General features: G+C 44.3%; 1 pseudogene; it reads left to right on the top strand.

Annotated features, from left to right (window-relative positions):
• The first annotated feature begins 14,810 nt into the window (after positions 1-14,810).
• On the top strand, positions 14,811-15,227 carry LOC102492070 (intraflagellar transport protein 20 homolog; annotated as a pseudogene).
• The last annotated feature ends 5,741 nt before the right edge of the window (positions 15,228-20,968 follow it).

Here is a 20,968-nt window from a genome sequence, read left to right as displayed (position 1 = left end):
GAGTATGGCCACACCCCAATCCCTTCTCCTCCATTCTCCTCTCGGGATCTTGGGCACACACGCACATGCGCCCTGTGTGAGTTTAAGCCACCAGGTCCAGAACTCAAACTGTGGTTGACTACATGGGAGTCCAGCGACATAGCCATTATGCTAACTGCTGGTCCCTTAATTATATTTTTATATCACAATTTTTATTAAAACTAGTTTAAATCCCACCTAAAATTATCAGAGCGTATTTTGAAAAATGTCAAGATGCATGATACAAAAGACTTCAAAAAGTTCATGGAAATGCATATCATGAAAAAACTGTGCATGGATTTCAAATGTTTTGCACCAAAATAAACTCACACTTTACTTCCATTTTCCACAAATATTTTGGACTACCTTTGTATAGTAGATATTTTCAATATTAGATATTAGATGAGATTGTTATTGAGGTAATGCTATAGAGGAGGGCAGAGATAGTACTTAGAATGGAGGTATCTGTATTTTAAATAAAGTTGATAATGTTGGAGAATGTGGCAGAGTATAGAATGCATTTTTTTTTCTGCTCACTGGAGACAGAGAAAAAGTGAGAACGCATCCCCCATGGGAGATGAGCATGCAGCAATCCCCTCTCTTCCGTTCTCATCTTGGGATTTGGGGCTTGCATACAGAGCATGTTTTTCATGTTTCTTACAGCATGCCTTTTTTTAAAAAAAAATAAGGATTTTGCCACAGAGTGTGTGAGTTCTGCAGAGAGAAGGAAAGCAAGAAATTACTTTTCATGCATGCACCCAGCATGATTTTCAAGACATCAGGTCTGAGATTTGAACCATGGTCAGCCATGTGGCAGTCCAGCACCTTAACCACTACACCACCTGCTGACCCCGTACAGCATACTTTTTATCATTTTATTTTTATTAATTTTGTCTCTGAGCAAGAGAGACAAAGATTGAAAGAGGGACAGCATCCCAAATAGAGTCCCAATGCCACAATTCAGGCCTAGCCTTCAGCTAGCCTCAGATCATAGGCAGATGTGTGCCCTGTATATTAGGAAGGTCTCCAGACTTGAACTGGGAACCTTCCTGACGGGACTGCCTCAGACTGTAGTGTCTTACCCCTGCACTTGATCAACCCCAAGCATATGTTTTGTGGATAAAAGTTCGGCTGGGGAAGAGGACAATGAGTATTGTGAAATGGGACTTTATTGCAACAATAGGATCTCAACCCATCTGGGGGAAGAACCGGAAGTAGAGGGCTGGCAAAGGAGATGAAGGCTCAGGGAAAATGCCCTAAGTAACCCTCCTGAGCTCCAGACAGGCAAGTGAGAGTTTTTAGAGCATCCAGGAATCCAGGCACATCCAGATACCAAGGGAGGACCAGAGTGGGGAGCTGATGGGGAGGTCTAGAGCAAACCGGGCCCCTGCATCCGGGGTGAGCCAGGGCCACTGCTGGTTAGCAGGGAGCAGTCAGGAAGGCGGACCTCAGAGGGGTAAGTGGGAACACACACCAGCAGTAACTGACATCTCGGTGTCCAGTGTTCAGAGAGCATGCTTTCACCAGCCTTCTTTTGACCAACTCTAACTTAGAACCCTGCTGGGAAGGGAATCCTGGGAAACACAGTTCTAGCTGAGGCAAGGTGACACAGGAAACAGCTACCATTCCATGAGAAGAGAACATCAGACAAAGTCATAGGAATAGGAGAACTACTGACCCAGGCGAGAGTGGGGAACAGGGGCACAAGCATGACTGTGGTTATATTAGCCACACGCACTGGGCTTCCACTGGGCTGGCTGCTAAGGTGAGCATGATTAGCTGGACCTTCTTGTTGGGCCTTCATGAGTTTTAAAGGGGTCACAAATCCGGGCATTGCTAAACCTGGACACAATACAAGCAGCCGGGAGCCAACACCTCCCAGCACTCGTCCCCCTGCGTTCATGTTCCCTGCACGTCTTTGCAGGCTTGGAGATGCACGAGGACCGGCTGAGATCCCCTCATCATGCATGCGTCACGTGCCCACTGAGCACCTCTGTCCCAAGCACTGTTCCAGAACCTGCAGATACAATAGTGAACTCAGAGGACCCAGTTCTGGTCTACACTCCCGTGAAGTGGATGGGAGACAGACAAGAGGTGACACACAGGCGATGCACACCCTACGTAGGATGGAGGGAGGAGCTCTGAGTGTAAAGCAGAGTATAGATTTTTGGAAGGGGCGGCAGAATGCTCTTTTAGCTAAGGCAGTCAGGGAAGTCTTCTTTGAGGAGGAGGTTTTTCCAAGAGTGGAGCCACAAAGTGCTCTGAAAGGAAAGGAACAGCCTGTACAAAGGCTCAGAGAACAGAAAATGCATCCCACACTGGAGGAACTGGTGAGTCTGATGTGGAAGCAACTGCCAGGAGGCAGACAGGAGGAGACGGGTCAAGAATACGGGAGAGGCTGAACTGAATGTCAGTGGGAGTGGAAGTCCCCATGGGGTCCTAGTGGGAACGTGACCCCCTCTAAGGCAAGGGTGCTGGAGCTGCTCCCCCATTCAGAGCTGAGGGGGTGTGTGTCCAGTGTACTCCTGCATAAGGAAGCAGGGCCAGAGAAGGGGATTTGAATGATACTTTATCCTTTGACTGGGTGAAAGCCTTGGGGCATGGAAACAACTCATTTTTTTCTAGATAGATAACTTTCTGAGAAGTTGTCCTTGTTTCAAAACCATGCCCTACAATCGGCGGAGAATCTTATCTGTCAGAAACCTAGCCTCTGACTTTAGAGATGAAATCTAAGGTGGTATTTCTCCTGGCGTAGAGCCTAGACGCTGCGATGGGGCCTGTGGCAGGGGAGCAATGGGGTCATGGGTCTTGTCAGTTTCCTGATGCCTCTATTATTTATTTATTTATTTATTCTTTTTGCTATAGGTTTTTGCCTTAGGGCACATGTGCTCACAGGAGAGAGAGAGACAGAGACAGTGAGAGGGAAAGTAAGAAGTCCCCCCCCGCCCAAGGGAATGGCCACACTGCAATCCCTTTTCCATTCTCCTCCCTGGATTTTGGGCACACATACACACACCCCAAGATGAGTTTCAAGTCACCGGGTCCAGGACTCGAACCACAGTTGGCCATGTGGGATTCCAACGGTATAACTGCTATGCCATCTGCTTGTCCCCCTGATGCCTCTCATTGCAGTCCAAGCAGGTAGGCAGGGGAGGGATTGCTCTCCTAGACAGGGGGCTTACCTGTCGAGTGTGAGAGGCACGGTTAGAAGCTATTGACTCCCTTAAAAGATACCCGAGGCCTCTGTGACACAATTGGTGGCATTCGAGACTATGGATCTAGAAGGCACTTGCTGATGGTGATTTGAATCTCCACGGCCATCAGCCTGAAAACACACAGGGCTCTTGTGCGTGCCCGGATCCTGACGGGCTGGAGGACTGGAGAAAGAAGACTGGCATGGCCAAGCCTTGTGGGGTGTGGGACTCGAACCACAGTTGGCCATGTGGGATTCCAACGGTATAACTGCTATGCCATCTGCTTGTCCCCCTGATGCCTCTCATTGCAGTCCAAGCAGGTAGGCAGGGGAGGTATTGCTCTCCTAGACAGGGGGCTTACCTGGTGAGTGTGAGAGGCACGGCTAGAAGCTATTGACTCTTAAAAGATACCCGAGGCCTCTGTGACACAATTGGTGGCATTCGAGACTATGGATCTAGAAGGCACTTGCTGATGGTGATTTGAATCTCCACGGCCATCAGCCTGAAAACACACAGGGCTCTTGTGCGTGCCCGGATCCTGACGGGCTGGAGGACTGGAGAAAGAAGACTGGCATGGCCAAGCCTTGTGGGGTGTGTCTCTCTTGTCTTCTCTCTCATGTATGCACGTGGGCTCGATGATAAATAATAATAAAATAAATCCTTTAAAAAAAGAGGCCTGAACATAGGCAACAGGTTGTGTTAATATAATCTCAATTTCTATTTCATGGCCAAATGCCAGTTCTTGTGGTCATAAAATGTTAGAGCTGGAACAAAATCGTTTAGAAAACTCCAAGTGCTATAAACCATCAGACTGTGCTGAGGAGCCCTCGGATTCCACAGAGGTGACTCAGGGAACTCTGGAGCGGGGATAGGAGGGGAAGCCAGGGACAGGGAGAGGGTCGCCTCCCTCCCGAGCCCTTTCCAATGCTTCCATTGAAAGTAGATAGGTATTTGTTTAAAATTTTGCTTGAAGGAAGAGTTTTGCAGTCAAAAAAGAAACAATTTGAAAGATTAATTACACATGTTCTGGACACCCCCTTCCCAAACATGGTCTCTTATCACTTGGTGCTTAGGAGCCATATTATTTAATGAGCATTTATTCTGTGCCAGGAACTCCCCATGATCTCATTAACCCTCCAATAATCCAATGGAGCAAGATTCATGGTCCTATGAATGAAAAAAAATGGAGCCTTAGTGAGGTTAAGTAATTTCTTCATGTCTTGTAGCTTGTGAGTGACAAAGCCAAGAGATGAACCCTGGCCAACTCATCTGAAACCCAAACCTCAATTCCTACCTACCATGTTGTCCTGAATAAAGAAAATCTACCAGCCAATGTTATTCTCATTACCATTCAAATAAACTTACTCAAATGTTTGAATAGCCAATGTATTCATCTGCTCGATCTTCCATCACAAAATATCTTCAGCTGGGTGCCTTAAACAACAGTAATGTAGCTTCTTGTGTTCGTTGTGCAGGAAAGTCTAAGATCCAGGTGCAGACTGACTTGGCTCCTGGGGAGGCCTTTCTTCCTGAACTGCTGATGGCCACTTTCTTGCCACGTCCTTGTATGGCCTTTCCTTGGTGCATATGCGCAGGGGGAGAGAGCTCTAATGCCTCTTCCTCTTGTTATAAGAGCAGCTGCAGGGACCAGCAGTTGGTGTAATGGCTACGTGGCTGGGCTCCCATGTAGTCGATCCACAGTTCGAGTCCCAGACCCAGTGGCTTAAACTCACACTAGGTGTGTGTGTGCATGTGTGCTCAAGATCCCAAGGAGAGAATGGAGGAGAACAGAGCTTTCAATATTTTCTTTAACCTATCCATTATGCAGTGAGTATTCTAAGCAGAGCATGGTTCTAAGTGTTCCACAAATACTAGGTCATTTAGTGAGGATTCCACATGGCCAATGGGAGTTTGAATCCTGGTTCCAGCTGCTGCTTGCCAGGTTGCACACATGCGTGCCAAGCTTCCTGATGGAGGAAGAAGGATTGTGGTAGAACGAGGCTCCATTGGAAGCTCTCTCTTTCTCTGTTATGCATGCACTCTATCACAAACACACACACACACACACACACACACACACACACACACAAAAAGAAATATTAACTCATTTAAAGGCTAGCTGGTGACCTGGAGTTTAAGGGAGCTGGATCCTACATGCTTAACCAGACAATTTGAGTTCCAGACCCAGTGGCTTGATAAACATGCCAGGCATATGTGCATGCCCCAAATCCTGATAGGATGAGAAATGGAGAAGGAAGAGTTGTAGTGTGACCGCTTCCCATTGGAGAGTGCTTTTTCCCTCTTCCTCTTTCTGTCTCTTTCTGGTGAATGCACATGTGCTCTGGCAAAGTTGTAAAAAATTAATTCATGTAATATTTCCAGTAGCTCCAAGAAACAGTTACTATCAATGTTCTCGATTGACAGATGAGGAGAACTGACGCACGGAAAAATGAAATAATTTGTCCTCTAGTGGTGAATTGGGCACATACATCTGTCAAACAGAGGAGAAGCGCTTCAAGGCGTCAGGCACCTTTCGGGCCTGTGGCTCTGTCCTCTGCCCCTCATCACTTCTGTGTCACCAGGGAAGGGAAAAAGATGTGAGGGTCTCTGAGCACCAGAACCGCCTTCCTCTCACATTCCCATGACTCAGTCACATGACCACACCTACCTGCAAGAGTGGCTGCAAAATACAATGGAGTTGTCCATCTGTGAGGAAGAGGAGAAAAGGGGAATAGCTATCCTTCCGTGTGAGTTTAAGCCACCGGGTCCGGGACTCGAACCGCGGTCGACTACGTGGGAGTCCAGTGACATAGCCATTACACTAACTGCTGGTCCCATGCCCCCCATGATTTCTGTGTCACCAGGGAAGGGAAGAAGATGTGAGGGTCTCTGAGCACCAGAACCGCCTTCTTCTCACATTCCCATGACTCAGTCACATGACCACACCTACCTGCAAGAGTGGCTGCAAAATACAATGGAGTTGTCCATCTGTGAGGAAGAGGAGAAAAGGGGAATAGCTATCCTTCCTACTATTGAGGACGAAGCAATGCAAAATACATTCGATTCATTTGGAGGAAAATTCAATTTCTCTAATTTTTAAACACTTACATATGGAAGAGAGCTACATGACAATAGGCATGAATTTCTTTAGCAAATGGCATTTTCTGAGTAGCCACATGTCCCAAGCCAGAATCCACAGAATTTACTGCTTGTGCCTGTGCCACAGGCAGGCAATATGCAAAAGCAATTAGCTCCCCCTTCTTTTTCCTTCTTGTCTTTTACTCTCTGCACCCCTAGTTCTTCCCTCACTTCCTTTACTCCCACCACTTGCATTTTCACTTTACGGTCCCATTCTGATCTGTTCTCTGTGTGAAGCTGTGCAGGGTCACCACAAATATGGTCAACCCTCTGCGCTTTGCGGCTGTCAAGCTGCAGAAGAAAAAGCTACTTCCCGGGAGCAGGGAGAGGGCTGCAGGCAGAACGGTGCCCAGCTCATCCCAGCCCCAACACATTCCAGCTCCAGTTGGCCAGGAACAACTTTGTTGCTCTGGGCCTCAGTTTCCCTGCAGGTTAAGATCCAGACTTATCCTTGATGATCTCAAGTCTGAGGGGAGAGATCCCTGGTTAGCCAGGGACTGAATATGGAGTGGTATGAGCTATTTCAGAGAACTGGAGGATAAAAACCAGGTGTGCTTGGGGATGAGAATCTGCTGCACCTCAGGAAGTTGGCAGAAGAAAGTGATGACTCAAGGATAAGCAAGTCATAATGGCACTGGCATAAAAACAGACACATAGAACAGTGGAACAGAATAGGGAGTCCAGAAATAAATCCAAATACATATGGTCAACTAATTCTGACAAGGACACCAAGAGGACATAACGAGGAAAGGATAGTCTCGTCAATAAAGGGTGCTGGATTTTCACGTGCAAGTAAATAAAATTGGACCTTATCTTACACAGTACAATAATCATCTCAAAATGAATTATAGACCTAACTGTAAGACTTGAAAACAGAACTCCTAGAAGGAAATATGGGGGAAAGCTCTTACACAGTAGCCTCGGCAATGACTTTTTTTTTGGCTATCACACCAAAACAAAAATAAAGGAACAGGACTACATCAAGCTGCAAAGCTGTGTAGCAAAAGGAACAATCAACAAAATAAAAAGGCAAGCTACGAACTGGAAAACTACAGTTCTGATAAGGGTAATATCCAAAATGTATAAAGAAATCCTACAACTCAATAACAGAAAAGCAAATAAGCCAATTAACAAGTGGGTAAAAGACACAAATTTCTCTAAAGAAGACGTAAAGCTGACCAACAACTGTATGAAAGCATGCTCAACACACTAGTGAGGAAAATGCAGATTAACACTACAATGAGTTATCACGTCACACCTGTTGAAATGGCTATTATCAGAAAGACAAGAGACCTGACCTCATAGCCTAGAGGCTATGGGGGCTACATTCCACATGGCCAACCCGGCTATTATCAGAAAGACAAGAGGCCTGACTCATAGCCTAGTGGCTATGGGGGCTACATTCCACATGGCCAACCAGGTTCAAGTCCTAGCCCTTGCAGCTTGAAAAACACAATTGGCATAGTAGTTAAGATGCCAGACTCCCACATGGCCAACCACGGTTTGGATCCTGGACCCAGAGGCTTGAAACTCAGGCTGAGCACATATGCGTGCCCAAAGTTTCGCAAGAAGAAGGAGAAGGGATTGTGGTGTGGCCATCTCCCCCGGGAGGGTGGAGGGAGGTGACTTCTCACTTTCTCTCTCTGCGTTTCTGTCTCTCCAGTGAACACATACACCATATAGCCTAAATCTATCTAAAAATAAAAAAAAATAAAAAGGAAAAAAAAAACCACACTGGGCATATGTGTAGCAATTCCTGACTAGAGAAATAGAGAAGGGATTGTAGTGTTACCACTGTCCACTAGAGGGCGAGCGCTCTCTCTTAGTTGATTGATTTATTTTGCAAGAGCACGCACCCTCCGGCAATTAAAAAAAAGATAGCTATTGCTAGATAGGAGGGGTGGTCAAAAGGCCCACAGAGGGCTGGTGCCATAGATAGGAAGGGTGGTCAGAAAGCCCACGGAGGGCTGGTGCCATGTCACAACGGTAAAAAGATACTCGAGGAAAGTCACATCCCACTGACCACCATGGTTTGATCTGCTAAACTCGCAGGGCACCCTTGTGAGTGCCCAGGGTCTGCTGGGCTAGAGGACTCGGGGTGGGAGGGCGGAGGAGTACAGTCTGACCAGACCCTGTGGGCGGTGCCCCTCTCTCTCCCTCTCTCTCTCTCTCTCTCTCTCTTACTGACGCTTGTGCTCCACACGCACTTGCATGCACAAGCTCTATCACGAACAAAGAAAAAAAAAACGTTTTTAAAGTTTATGGACAGTGAATACTATGGTGAAAAAAACTATGCACGGATTTCGATTTTTCTTGCACCAACATGAACTTATCCTTTAATTACATTTTTCCATAAACTTTTTCAAGTCCTTTTACATACCACTTTCTCAAAAGAAATGAGGAACGGTACCCTTTTTATTCTAAGATGTTGATCCTTATTTTTAAACACTTAAAAAAACCCCACTCCAACCGAACAAAACACTTCGTGGGCCAAACTGACCCCAGGTGGACAATTTGTGACTGGGAATTAGATGCGTGTGGGGCAGTCACCTACAGAGAGTTGTCAGGACACTGTCTTTTCTTTCTTTTTTAAGAATTGATTTTGTTTTATTGTCATGATTTAATTTGCTGTAGGGCACTTTCACGCCTCTGCGGACTGCGGATATGCCTTGTTTCTGGGCTGAAGGGAATAGAGCCCTGGGACCCAATAAACATTAACCAATAAACTTGCAGGTGCGTGGTGATGGGTTACTGCTGGGAGCAATTTTCCTCTTGAGAGACTGGCGTTCTCTTTCTTCCCGAGGACAGGCAGAGCTGGCTGCCTGTCCTCCATCGAGTCCAGGGAGCAGCGATCCAGGCTTCCCTGGCGGAAGGGCGTCAGCTCCACGGTGTGGTCAGCGGGAGGCAGCTCCATCGCAGTCGCGGGAACCAATCGGAGCCAGCAAACGCGGGTGAGCCTCTCAAATTGAGATGATGACAATTGAATGAAACTAAAAATCCACTCGGCTTGATATTTATGCAAATCCTGTAGCGAACCCTTTGGAAAGCCGAAGGCTCTGGGGAAAGTGAGTAGCCCCTGCATTAATGTGACCCTCCTAATTTTTTGTCTACATTCAGAATTGTGAGTGCCAAGTTTTCTGAAATTGAGGCTCACGTGGACCTCAAAAAGGAGCAAGCAAACCACAGGTCCTGTGATCGATTTAGACTTGTCTTTAGGAGTGGGAGCCCACTTGAAGGATATATCCCCATGACCTTCAAGGTACAGCTGGGGAGAAAGAGGGCTAGCAGATGGCCTCGCGGTTCCGTTGCTGGACTCCCACATGATCCACCATGGTTGGAGTCCCTACTGGTTGCTTGAAACTCACCACTCAGTATGCATACATGGGTGCCCAAGATCCCTAGAGGAACATGAAGAAGAAGGGATTCCTGTTAAATCTTCTCCCCTGGGGGTGATTTCTCACTTTCCCTCTCACTGTCTCTATCTCTTTCTCTCCCCAGCAAGCTCACATGTCCTAAGGCAAAATCATTTTGTTTTTAAAGTGGAGAACTATATGTAAATAAAAAGATGAGCTTCATAAGAAAGGAAAATTTTACATTAAAAATTATTACTTGGGAGACCAGCAGTTGGCATAATGGTTATGTTGCTGGACTCCCATGTAGTCGATCGTGGTTCTAGTCCCTGACCTGGTGACTTAAACTTACGCCGGGTGCATGTACATGCATGCTCAAGATCCCGAGAGGAGATGGCATTATGGCATGGCCAACCCCCTGGGGGGTGATTTCTCGCTTTCTGTCTCTCTGTCTCTCTTTTTGGCGAGCGCACATGCCCTATAACAAAAACCTCTCAAAAAAAAAAAATTATTACTTGGAACCAGTAGATGGCATAATTATTACTGGGAACCAGTAGATGGCATAAGCTTAGAGCGCTGGACTCCCACATAATCCACCATGGTTGAGTCCCTGACAGGGCGACTTAAAACTCATACCCCACATGTGTGCATGCATGCCTGCCCAAAATCCCGAGGGGAGAATGGAGAAGGGATTGCTGGCATGGCCATCCCCATGGGGGGTGATTTTGAGCTTTCTGTCTCTGTATTTCTCTTTCTGTAGAACACATGCACTCTACTATAGCAAAAATATTTCCTAAAAAAATTACTTAAAAATATTAAATTATGTATTTGTTATAATAAATTAAAATGATATATTTCAGTAATATTAAGGTATAATAATAGTTACCTAAAATTACTAAATCATTTATTCTGTTGACAGAAAAGTCATGACGTATTTTTCTATGCAAAAATGTGACATGACTTTTTTGATGACCCAATGTTTAGTAAAATGCAACACATTTCTATAATATCTTAATTTATATTTAAATGATATTAAAGTATAGTAAATATTATTATAATATATGTTGATTTATAATTATTAAAACATTCTTTATGTGGAATGCTCAATGAACCACAGAGCATAAACTTTATAAATACCAGGGCAAGCAATATATTGAGGTGGTTAAGCTACACAGAGGAAGCCAGATCTCACATCTCCTACCAGGGTTTGAGTCTTGGCCCCATCCAGCATGAAAACCAGGCTAGGTGCCGTACCTAGGATCCTGATTGGATGGAGAAGTGGAGGAAAGAAGAATCTGGAATGATAAGGCTCTACTGCGGGATGTTTTCTCTCATGTGTATAGCATAAAACAAATAAAAAGGAATGAGAAAGGCGGTCACCACTCCAATGCCAAAGAAGGGACACGGAGGCCCGAGTTATGGGGAAGCGAGACTTTAATGGGAGGTCTTTCAAGACCTGGTGTCTGATGGGCAGACATGTCCAAATTGGTTACAAGGAATTTATTCCCTAGTGCACAAGTCCCTTTTCCAGCTCCTCACTGGCTGAGTACTATTGGGTATACAATCTTCCCGAACATCGCTTAGGTCCCCCCCCCTCAATAGGTATTAAGGCACAGGCTCAAGACAAGCCCATGAAAAAGGCCCGCCAAATGACCTGAGGAGGGAGACAAAACAGGAAGTGAAAAAGGAGCAAAGAGCTGGTGACCAGCCAACATCTTGAGTTGTCATTTCTCAAAGGTGACTTGGTTTTGGGTTCTGTTTGTTCAGGAATGTTTTTGGAATGTGTACTTTCTGGGGTTGTCACATCTACCAGCTCGTTGAGCAACTTTTGTTAAGCTATTCTTGAAAATGAATCACTTAAGGCTATTTCTTTTTTTTTAACAAAAGAAACGTACACTTTATAAATACCAAAACAATAAATTTCTGTTATAACAACAGAAATATATGTTAAATATAAATGTTAATGTTATTATTATGTAGCTAGCATATCAAAGAAGCAGGGAACAAAAGAATTGGAGGGGAAAGGGGAAAGGAAAAGCGAGGAATTGTGGAAGAGAAGATAATACACTGTTGGCAGTTAAAAACTCTCTTCTCCCAGGCTGTTGAAGCTGCCCACCAGCTATGGGACCCCAACAAGCTGCAGAACCTCTTAGTGTCAGCTTCTCCGTCTAGGAAAGTAGGCACACCACCGACCCCATTTACCTACTTTTTGTGCTGTCAAAGGCTTAACAGGAATTTTATAAAGCACTGGAATATTATAAAGTACTACAAGATACTAAGATGTTTATAATAATATAACTTTAATAATACAAATTTTAAAATCAGTACAGACTGAATGCCAGTTGACAGGATACTAAGAACGGGGATGGAAGTGGCTCTGTTGGTTCCACTTGCTGCAAAGAAGCCAACAGACAAATTTTCTCCAGCTAGCCCATCCCTTTGAAATTCAAACTGTCTTTGTAATCTTTTTTTTTTTTAAGTTGTTTTTAAAAAATTGCCAGAGGATTCGTGTGCTCATAGGAGTGACAACTAGCGAGACAGAGAGAAGCAGAAGGAGAAAGCAGCCTCACCCCAGGGTGTCCTCACACAGAAATCCCTTCTTCCTTTCTCCAAACTGTCAGGATTTGGGATACATGTACACGTGCACCTGGAGAGTTTTTCTCCTTTTCTCTTCTTCTCTTCTCTTCTCTTCTCTTCTCTTCTCTTCTCTTCTCTTCTCTTCTCTTCTCTTTTCTTTTCTTTTCTTTTCCTTTTCTTTTCCTTTTTGTTTTCTTTTCTTTTTTCTTCTCTTCTCTCCTCTTCTTTTCTTTTCTTTTTTTATTAGAGAGATTTTTTGCTATAGGACATGTGCGCTCACTGGAGAGACAGAGAGACAGAGAAACAGCGAGAAATGATCCCCAGGGGGATGGTCATGCCACAGTTCCTTTCCATTCTCCTCTCAGGAGTTTGGGCACTCACGCACACGCATCTTGTGTGTTATAAGCTGCCAGGTCTGGGACTTGAATCTGGTCGACTAGTGATGTAACCAGTTTGCTGTCTGTTGGTCCCCCCTGTCCTGTTTTTCAAGCTGCCTATATTCAAACTGGTTGCCCACATGGAATTTGATTCCTTTAACCCCTAGGCTGAGAGCCTGCCCATCTTTGTAATCTTTTGAAAGGTACTGATCAACTTTATTTCCAACTTCAAAGTTTACATTTTAAATAAATGCTTGTTCTGACATGGATTTTTGAAGTTGTTAAATGGGTGGAGAAATTTAGAGATTTATATTGACCTGAACTTTTCAATTTCTGTGATACTAGAGAAATATTTTTTTTGAGAGAGATTTTTGTTATAGGACACATGTGCTCACCAGAGAGATAGCGAGAAATCATCCCCAGGGGAAGGCCACACCGCAATCCCTTCTCCTCCATTCTCCTCCTAAGATCTTGGGCACATGTGCACATGCACCTGACGTTAGTTTGAAGCCAGGTCCAGGACTTGAACCATGGTCAACCATGTGGGAGTACAGTGACGCAACCACTATGCTATCTGCTGGTCCCAATACTAGAAATGTTTTAGCCTTAATTTGTTATCAGAGATTATTTTCCTCCTATTTTAAGTGCCTCAGAGTTAGACTTTGGATCAGCATTTGTCTAATTATTCCAAGACTTTTTTTTTTCTTTCTATAGGGTGCATATGCCCACCAGGCACAGAAAGGGACAGAGAGAGAAAGTGAAAAATCACTCCCCAGAAGGGATGGCCACACTTCAATCCTTTCTTCGTTCTCCTCTCAGTATTCTGGGTATGCACCCACATGCACCTGGTGTGTTTTTCATGCCTCGGGGTTCAGAACTGGAACTACGCAGTCAGTCAGGTAGTATCCAGCAACCTTAACCTCCACGTCACCTGCTGGCCCCCAAGTCAATATTTTTATAGCATACGTGTATGATGCTGCCAAGGAAGCGCAGCTTGCAGATAAAAAGCATCTGGGACAGTCTGGACTTCAGGATAGACACTGGGAAATTCTGAACTTCAGGACAGACAGGGTCGCTTGTCCACGGCTACTCTGAGGCAACGACTGTCTCAAACACAAATTTCATTTTGTCACTTGTTAGAGTTCTCCCAGGACAATGAAATCCAGACTCTTTGTTGTGGCAAACCAACCTCTTGACAATTTTGCTCCAACCCCAAACAATGATAACTCTAGGACAACAAAACATTTTGCAAGAAAGAAAACATGGTAACAGTGGATTACTTTAGCAACAAATATTATTTACAGAAATATACTAATGTCAATACCTTTATTGGTTTAGCTAAAAGTGGGACATAACTATTGGGAAGATGGCAAGAGGGGAAATGGAATAGAGAACATAAGAATATTACATCTTCATCTAACAGGACAGAAAATCAGTTATGTCCAAGGGTTTAAAAGTAGTTCTATAAACAAAATCTGGAAATATCTTCCCCTTCATTATATCAATTATAAAAGTGTATTTAGTTTTTTTTTTTTTAAGAGGTTTTTGCTATAGGGTGCGTGCACTCACCAGAAAGACAGGCAGACAGAGAGACAGAAAGCAAGAAATCACCCCCCGGGAGGGATGGCCACGCCACAATTCCTTCTCCTCCATTCTCCTCTTGGGATCTTGGGCATGCACATACACATGCTCAGTTTGAGTTTAAGCCTCTTAGGATTTTGGGCACGCAAGCACATGCACCCGGTGTGAGTTTAAGCCACTGGGTCCGGGACTCGAACCGCAGTTGACTACAAGGGAGTCCAGCGACATAGCCATTACACTAACTGCTGGTCCCAAAGTTTATTTACTTTTTAAAAGAGGTTTTTTTAGACACATGGGGGAAATCTGTCCACAGGAATGTCGGAGCGAGGTGGAGTGGCTGCGCTCTGTACCTTCCAGGGCAGGCACTGTGTCACACTCATCTTTGCAGCCCCAGCATCTAGCAGCGTTGGCATGTAGTAGACACTCACGAAATGTGTGTTGAATGAATATTGCCTGTGACAAGCGACTGGACTTTATTCTTCCTGACCCTTGCTCCTATGACACACCTCCTCCTGACTGCAACTGTCACTCCTTCAGAGCACATCCTCTCTAGGGAACCTGGAAGGGACCCAGTTATGGCCAAGGACATCCTGGCTGAAGCAGGGCTGCGCTTCGATGAGCTGAATAAGCTGCGGGTGTTGGACTCAGAGGTTACCCAACCACAGAGCTCAAGGAAGAGTGCAAGGACTTTGTGGACAAAATTGGCCAGTTTCAGAAAACAGTTGATGCTTTAATGGAGCTTGTTGACCGACTTGCAAAAGAAGCAGAAAATGAGAAGATGAAGGCCATTGGTGCTCGGAACTTGCTCAAATCTATAGCAACGCAGAGAGAAGTCCAACAGCAGCACCTGCAAGCTCTAACAGCAGAAGAGAAAATGCAGCTGGGAAGGTATCGGGTTGAATGTGAAGCTTTGTGTAAAGGAGAAGCAGAACAAAATGCATTTATTGACCAATTTATTTTTCAGAAATGAACTGAAAATTTCATTTTTATAGCAAGAAAGCAAACAGCCCCACAAACCAAAAACCTCTGTACCATTCCAGTGACTTGACTCACGCCCTAAGTGTGTCACACGAGGCGGTGTGAGGAACGCAGGCAAGCAACCCCACAGCCTGGGAGCTGCTCTGGCCGGGGTGGAGCACAGGTACTCACCACCCGCATTCTTAGTCAGAACAAGGCAGCCTGTAAATGTGATTATTATTTTTTTATAAATTCACAAAAGTTTGGAAAGAAAAGCAATCATCATTGTTAAAAAAAAGTTATTTTTAAAATATTTATTTTTTAACTTTTTATTTGGATAGAGAGAGACAGAGAAACAGAGAGAGAGAGAGGGAAAGTGAGAAAGTAAGCTACCAGTTCTGGTACTCAAATCATGGTTGGCCATGTGGGAGTCTAGTGCCTTAAACCCCACGCCACCTGCCAGCACCATGAAGGTTTATTTTTACATCTTAGATGCTCAGTTTGAAATGTTTTGCCCTTCCAGGAAGCTTTGTATGGCCAATAGCCAGTATTCAGAGACGTACTACAGACTCCAGTTAAGGGTCATTATTTCAGACAGTGGATGTGAATCCCTGTTCTTAATCTCTCTTTGGTAATTTTTTTTTTTTTACTTTTTTTATAAGATGTAATTAGATGGTCATTAGTTTTTACCTGATCATTCTAGAGCTGACAAAGGAATAATCCTGAGATCGCATGTCTGCTCTGGTATGTTCTGGCTGGCTGTCTGCTGGACATGCATTGTTGGTGTTCAACTGTCTATTCTGTGACGATTGCTTCAGTTAAATTTGTCGATATAATCTTGAAAACCACTTCATGGTCACACAGAAATAGCAACTCCCTGGAAATTCTCCACAGGACACATGAACAAGAAGTTTTGTCGCCCTCCCGCCATGTTGAACTCTCTCCTCCTCAGGGCTCCCAGGGACACGAGGTAACTGATCTAACAGTGATGTCAGGGATGATCTGTGTGTTGGTGTGTGAACATCATTAGTCATAATTAGCTCTTTGTTTTTAATACAGAAATGCAATACAGTAGTTTTAACAGTTTGACTTTTTATTTTTTGTTTTTCTTTTTAATTTGCTAGATATGCATGAGCTCACCAGAGAGAGGGAGAGGGAGAGGGAGAGGGAGAAAGCACCCCATGTTGCTGTGTGATGCTGCAAGCCTTCTCCTTTTAGCCAGCCTTTCAGGATTTGGGGAACACATGCACAAGTGCCCAGCATGTTTTTCCCAAGCCCACTGGGACCAGGACTGGAGCTGCATGTTTGGCCATGTGGAATCTGGCTCGCTCAACCACTAGGCCATGGGGTCAGCACTGCCCTTCATTCCAATTAACTGCCTTTCCTACTCCACGTGGGATTACAGTGTGTTTTCCTCACAGGGCTACCCTCTGTACCTTAACTTCGCAGTCTTTGCTAATATGTGCCTGACGCAGATGGGAAGGAGTGTGGGCCACGGAGGAAAAACTAAACTATTGGCCAGTGCAAGACATTGCTTAAGTTCTTTATCTTACATTAAAATTGTGTGCACATTTTTTCTTCCATTTAAGAATCATACCTCTGCATGTTTTAATCAAGCACATTTGCTTCAGTCTCGGGTAAATTGGATTAGAAGGGATGGACCAGGGCCAAGGCTCCCTTGTCGTTTGAATGCCTCATTTTCGAAGCATGTCAGTAGGGTAAAGTCATAATATTGACCTGAAATCATTAAAGAAAGCCAGCTATTGACCAAAGTGTCCATTCAAATGCTCCCCAAGAGCCTCTAGCTTTCCAGTGATATTAATAAAAATTCTAAGATTCTAAACGACAGCTTTTAAAAATCACCTGTCTCAGTCTATTATAGCATTGCTAACAGAAATACCTGAGACTGGGTGACATAAAGAATAGAGATTTAGGGACCAGCAGTTAGTTAGGGACCAGCAGTTAGCATAATGGCTATATCACTGGACTCCCATGTAGTCGACCGCGGTTCGCGTCCCGGACCCGGTGGCTTGAAACTCACTCTGGGTGCATGTGCATGCGTGCCCAAGATCCCGAGAGGAGAAAGGAAGAGAAGGGATTGCAGCGTGGCCATCCCCCCTGGGGGGTGATTTCTTGCCGGGTCTCAGTTTTAAGCTACCGGGTCCGGGACACGAACCGCGGTCGACTATGTGGGAGTCCAGCAACATAACCATTACGCTAACTGCTGGTTTCCTATTTCTTCTTATAGACCTACTAGTACTGAATCATGGGGGCCCCACTCTAACCACCCAATCACTAATCTCTTCTCAAAGCCCCACCTTTGACACCATAATTAGTTCAAGTTTTCACTCTCTTAATTCCTTTCTGGTGGCTCAACAATGAACTTTTGGAAGACATTCAAACTATACCACCACCCTTTTCATGCCATTTTCACACAGTGACTATAGGCCATCTTGGCATTGGTAAGGGTGAATGGCTAAGGTCATTCAGCAATTGAGAAAAACGAGTGTAATATATATAGTGAGTAGGGTACAGAGGGATGGACAGGCAGTCCCAGGGCCAGTCTACGCGGAGCAGCAAACGTTGCTCAGATCATTTCTCACGTCGATGCTGCACTGAGGTAATAGTACCTTGTTGCTCAAGCACCTCCTTGAGAAGCTCATTAGTAGGATAAAGGTGCTAATGAGATCCAGTTCTGTTTCTCAAGACATGGATCCAAATAGTACCAGGCTGAATTTGAAAATGTCACAAATGTTCTGCCACAGGAGTTGAGTAGAAACAAAGATTTCTCCTAATTTGGAGAGAGGAGTGGGAGCCAAGAATCGGGGTTGGAATCTTGAGGGAGGAAGCATTTGAGGAGGCTCCTGGGGCATAGGACTGAGAAACAAAGAAAAGGGCGGAAAGGGGAGACATCATTCAGTTCTTGGTGGAAACGAGTATACTCAACTTGTTTTCTTAATAATTTAAAGAGTCCTTTATTTGTTTATACTTCTAATCCTTTTTAGTTCCAATAACTGACTACATGTGGTATGGTACAGACATATTTATTCAGGGATCAGCAGATGGCATGATGGTTACGTTGCTGGACTCCCATACAACCACTGTTTGAGTCCCAGACCTGGTGACTTAAACTCCTGCCAGGCATGTGTGCATGCATGCCCAAAATCCCAAGAGGAAAATGGAGGAGAAGGGATTGCAATGTGGCCATCCCCCCTGGGAGGGGGTAATTTTTTGCTTTCTGCCTCTGTCTCTCTCTCCAATGAGCACATGCAATCTGTAGTAAAAATCTCTCTAAAAACATTTTTAAATTTGAATCACAATGACAATTTATTCTCTGAATACACTTGCAGTCATAAATGCATTTTTTAAAGAAATATTTATTTATTTAATTCCATTTATTATTATTATTATTTTGTAGTTTGACCAGACAGAGAGAGAGAAAGAGAAAGCGAAAAAGCAAGCCGCCAGGTCCAGGATTTGAACCACAGTCGGCCACATGGGAATCCAGCACCTTTAACCACCATGCCACGTGCTAGCCTCCATAAATGTACTTTTTAAAACACTATTTAATTTAATTTTATTCATTGTCATTATTTTATTTGTTATTTTATTAAAGTTGACCAGAGAGAGAGAAGAAAGGTGAGAAAGCAAGTCGACAGGTCCAGGACTTGAACCATGGTCAGTCATGTGGGAGTCCAGCCACCTTAACTACCATGCCACCTGCTGGCCTCCATAAATGTACTTTTAAAGAGGAAAGTAGAAACAGAAATGCTAGTTGCTAGTTCATAGACTTTCTTCTCACATATTGTTTGCATTAGTCTTTTTTATATGACAAAGAAAATTAAGTAGTACTAAATGATGTTTAACCAAAAACAGTTGTCCTCCACCTCACCCCTTACCTCTCCCACCCCAGCCTCTGAGCCTCAGAGGAAATAATTTTCAATCCTTTAACTGTTCCATTTGATATCTATTTTTAGATTTCTGAGTAATATGCTGATAGGAGGTTTTTTTTTTTTTTAACTCAGACATTATCTATTGATTTCCTGTTATGCTAGATGAAGATGTAGTGCTCCAATATTCCTTACCCCTACTTCCTCTCTGACAGTCCTCCCAATAGTTGTATTCCATTTTTAACTAGATCAATAAAGGTATCAACATTAGTGTGTTCCTATAAACAATACTCACTGCAAAGCTAAATACTTTATTATAATTACGTTTTCTTTCTTACAAAATGTTGTGCCTTCCTGGATGTATAATTGCTTTTCCCCTCATCTTTATAGTTTTCTATATATTCAAGGCTTTATTTCCTCCATCATATTGTTTATATATCAACTAACTTTTTAAAGAATTATTTATTTAATTTAATTTATTATTATTAGTTTGACCAGAGAGCAAGAGAAAGGGAAAATGAGAAAGCAAGTTAAGTCCAGGACTCAAACCATGGTCAGCCATGTGGGAGTCCAGCACCTTAGCCACCTCACTATCTACTGGCCCCAGTATAGCAATGAACTTTTAAGCACTTAAGAATATCAGATGGTCTATCTAGTTGTTGTTGTTGTTGTTTTTCCCTCCAGAAATCTCCCTTCGGTGTTTTCCATCCTCTTCATCTAATCCGTTGTCGTTTTGTTTTGTTTTTTAAAGACAGAGTGTCACAGTTGCGATCCTCCTACCTCAGCCTCCAAGCTGACGCTATAGGCACAAAGCATGACGCCCAGCTCTTTTTTAAAAAAATGTATTTTTTTAAGGACCAGCAGATGACATAATGGTTACATCGCTGGACTCCCACCTGACTGACCACAGTTTGAGTCCCAGACCTAGCAGCTTGACATTCACATGTCAGGCGTGTGTGTGTGTGTGTGTGTGTGTGTGTGTGTGTGCCCAAACCCAGGAGGAGAGTGGAGGAGAAGGGACTGCAGTGTGGCCATCCACCTTGGAGGATGATTTCTTGCTTTCTGTCTCTCTGTCTCTCCAGTAAGCACTTGCACTCTCTAGGGAAAAAAAAAAATCTCTTTAAAAAAAATTTTTTTAATAATCTATTTACTGGGGCCGGCAGGTTACATGATGGTTAAGGTGCTGGATTCCCACATGGCTGGCCACTGTTTGAATCCCGGATCTGATGGCTTGCTTTCTCGCTTTCCTTCTCACTCTCTCTTTCTGTCTGCCTCTCTCTGGTGAATGCATGTGTACTATAGCAAAACAAATAATAATAAGAAGAAAAAATAACATTACATGAATAACTTTTTAAAATAATAATTTATTTATTCCATTAGCAAAAGAGACAGAGAGACAGAGACATCACCCCCGGCAAGGTCTTGACACTGTGATCCATCCCCAGGCTCAGTCAGCCCGACACAGGAAGGTCTCCTGACACGAACCTAGCATCTTATGTTGGTCAGCCTTGCAGAGTGATGCTCTGCCGCTAGCCCACTCTTTAGTACTCCCCACCCACCCTCCCCCAGCTCTTTTCAGACAGGGTCTTGCTTGTGGCCCAGGTCAGCCTCCTGAAATCCTCCTGTCTCAGCCTCCCTGAGTCGCTGGGATTACAGATCCACACCAACATGCGTGGGCTGTAGAAATCAAACTGGACTCGAGCCTGGGCCTCCCACACGGTCCCAGTCTGTGGAGCATCCTAGCAACACGGGCCGCCACAGCTGAGGCCGTTGCGCTCACTTTTGAAGCCTGCCATTGCGTCCATGCTCGGCCCTTATTAGTTTGCTGGCTGGAGTCTTTGTTTCCTGCCTGGCTCTTACATCTTCTGTTCCCCAGCCTATCTCCC

Source organism: Tupaia chinensis, unplaced genomic scaffold (assembly GCF_000334495.1).
Source record: "Tupaia chinensis unplaced genomic scaffold, TupChi_1.0 Scaffold000609_1, whole genome shotgun sequence".
Lineage (NCBI taxonomy): Eukaryota > Metazoa > Chordata > Mammalia > Scandentia > Tupaiidae > Tupaia > Tupaia belangeri.
This window is presented reverse-complemented; position numbering and strand designations above follow the sequence as displayed.